This window comes from Syngnathus floridae, chromosome 5, assembly GCF_059516105.1.
Source record: "Syngnathus floridae isolate MCC-2025c chromosome 5, RoL_Sflo_1.0, whole genome shotgun sequence".
Taxonomy (NCBI): domain Eukaryota; kingdom Metazoa; phylum Chordata; class Actinopteri; order Syngnathiformes; family Syngnathidae; genus Syngnathus; species Syngnathus floridae.
In genome coordinates, this window is record NC_142417.1 from 9461740 (window position 1) to 9465068 (window position 3329).

Sequence of the window (3329 nt, forward strand, 5' to 3'; positions counted from 1 at the left end):
TCCCTCAGTCCCAACTTTTTGGGAAAGTTGCAGGCATCAAATTCAAAATGAGTGAATATTTTGCAAAATAATAAAAACACTAATATTAAATATCTATACCTAATAACATTTACGTTCCAGAACAGACCTGGATATAGTGAATGCAGGCCTTTTATTTATGAGAGAGAGAGAGAGAGAGAGAGAGAGAGAGAGAGAGAGAGAGAGAGAGAGAGAGAGAGAGAGAGAGAGAGAGAGAGAGAGAGAGAGCCCTTGTTAAACAAAAGTGTGTTATGTTGCCAACTAATTCAATTGGAGTTGCGAGTTTCACAACGCGCAAGCCGAGACAGACGGAGAGAAGCTAATACGGGTAATGAATGGCGGCCCGGTTAACTAACTTACCTCTGAATAATGTGTTTCTTACGGGGCCACACGGGCCACGCTTGATGGATGGCCTTACAGAAGCCAGGTCAATTAGCCAGGCAGACTTTCCCTGCATGTCGGCAGCAGGCAGTACCACCACGGAGTTCACCTCTGTCACACGCCGAGTCTGTAATTAATCACCCACCCACGCCACGCGGGATCCCCTCACCTCCGCCGCGGGCGCGCACCATCCAACAAAGCGCGCGTCTGACCACATGTTTTATGTATTGCATTGTCTAACATTCTAAAACTGACGTGGAAAACCATAGCAGTATATTTACAGAACTAAGAGAAAAACGTGACCACAAGCATAATAATAAAAGTGAACAAATGTTACCTATTATTTCTTTTTGTTTGTTAGTTTAATGAACATGTAAACAGGTAAATATTCCAATAGGAAAAAAAAACTTCATTTGTTAGATGTTCATGCTATGATAAAAAAAAAAAAAAAAGCACTCCATCATCAAGTTTTTCACTCAGTACATTCTCTTGGCCAAGTAATTATTTCAGGGACTGCGTTTTACATTTACTTGAGTCATAATATTCTAAAAAGTTTTGGCCTCTGGATTTGAATAGGTGATATTAATATGGCTTTGTCATTTTTGAGGTAGTGATAGAACACTTTGCCAGACAAAAGTTACAAGCACAAACACTTCAAGACTTTGTGTTCCACTGGCCTCCATTTTTTTGCTCAAGAGTTTGACCATCATAAGGCCAAAGTTACGTAATGAAAGTGTTGAGACCATATTGGGCTCTCGTTCAATGGACCTGATTACCTTTCAGCTCTTTGAGCCAAGCTCACGCACAAGCTTAAGTGGACAGAGCACAGATTGAGAGGTAGCGACAGAGACGTCACTGTGCGTTCACAGAACATCGTCCAATGCTTGGGACAAAAGAGGCAGGCTGACAGATGAGGCTTGTGTCTGGGGGCAGGGAAGTTGTGTGTCGCTACTGCTGCTGCTGCTCCTGTGTGTGTGCATGCTATTTATGCATACGTGTATACATGCATGTCTGAGTGTGTGCACCTATACGTGTTTGTGTGTGTTTAGTTGGGGGGAGTGGGGAGGGTCTCATGGGGCAGCTCTGTGTCTGTCCCATCTGCCACCCCACTCTACTGACACCCAGGGGAATGGCATAAGGGGCAGGGGATTCATTTTAGAAAAAGGAATTGGGGTCCAACGGTCTAATGAGCAACAATGCAGGTTTTACTGACCGGCTCAAGTCAAAGGACACTGGCTGTGCGTGGAAGCCAATCTTTTTGACAAAACAGTAGGCCACCCCTGTCAAGCTTATCCTCAAACTGCCTAATAAGGCATGGCTCAAATGAGAAAGGGGTGCTGCATATTTTAGACACACACATATTGCATACACCCGAGGCTAATGTCGTCCTAATGCATGGCCATGCTGTGGCCGGAGGGCTAATTGGGTATATAAACACAAACACCTCCCTTGAGACTAAAGAGGGGATGTCTGTTTTTATGTTGTTGTGAGAGTGACAGTACTGGGCCTTCAACTTGGAAACTCATCAATACATTTGCAGTACCAATAATGAAAGATAACGTGGTCTTTGCTCTCATCAGAGCAGATGCTGGCTTTTCTCTCAAGCGGTGCATGCAGTGTGATGTGTAACGCCTCTGTAGCAGGTGGCATCTCATCTTGTCTTTATCCAAACTGTGATCAGAAGGCAGTAAATGGCACTGTTGCCGCTGCCACAACAACAGCAACAGTGAGAACAGTCAAGTGGAGAAGGAGCATATGGCTCCTGCACCGCTGGGCAAGAGGAGCACTCGGTAAGATGAATGCCGTGGCATCAGGAACAAAGCTGACTTGAACTCACCAAATTAATGCCGTATCAAAGCAGGAAAGAGCCAAGGAGGAAGTTTTGTGGCTTACAAAGGTGGCGCTACTGTGCAGGTCACATGATCCCAGTTGTTGATTCTGTTTATCCATAAATATATAATATAAAGGCATGGGTGCTACCCTGCCCCCTTACAGCTTTGAGCGCTATGTTAATGAAACACTTGCTGTTTCCTGGCATTACATTAATTACCCGATCAAAATAGAGTGGGTAATTAACTGTCGTCCTTTACCAGTGCTAATTACATTAACAATGAAGGGCCATTTCAGCAGAACAAAACAGATACAAGCACCAAAGTGGTGATGTGCCCGTGCCAGAGAAAGACTTTAAAAAGCCAAGAAAACCATGCTCTATACGGCATTGCAATTTCAGAGCTGAGGGAAGATGAAGAGGAGGAGGCCACATTGGAGGGAGACTCATGTGGTTCTCACTTGGGGCCCCCAGAGGCTGAGTCCTCAGAGACAAGCAAGCTTATTGGAGAGGAGAAAGGGAGAAAGATGGGGGATGGAGGTGGGTGTTGTTGTTTATCTTGACATGCTCTACTCAGTCTTTCCTTTAACGCTCGCATCACAATTAAGATGCTCTGCCTCATCAGCCAGCTAGCATGCAAAAAAAAAATCTGTGCAACCATACAGGTGAAAATAGAAATGAGAATAGATCTGACTTTTGGAAACTATTGAAGGTCAGTAATCAATTTCAAATTCGTGCAGTTGGAACTAACACAAAAGTCCAAATTTGCTTCATGGTTTTATTTGGAGCACAAAATATAATTACACCTTGCGATATACAAATCACTTTTACACCATGTTTGTACCGTTTTAAAGAAAGATGGGTTCAAAACATAATATTAAAATTGCTAATATTTTTAAATAAATAAAATTAACCAAACTCTCAAAAGAAATGTATAAAAAAGTCCTCAACTCTGTGTGTTCTTTGTTTTCACATCCTGAGAATGTCATTTGTGTTAGGGTTTAATATCAATGTATGTTGTACCCACAATGTACCGAAGACTTTTATTGTGCTTTCATCTACTGTACTGCATAGAAACTAACATGTGCTCTGCAGAAACATG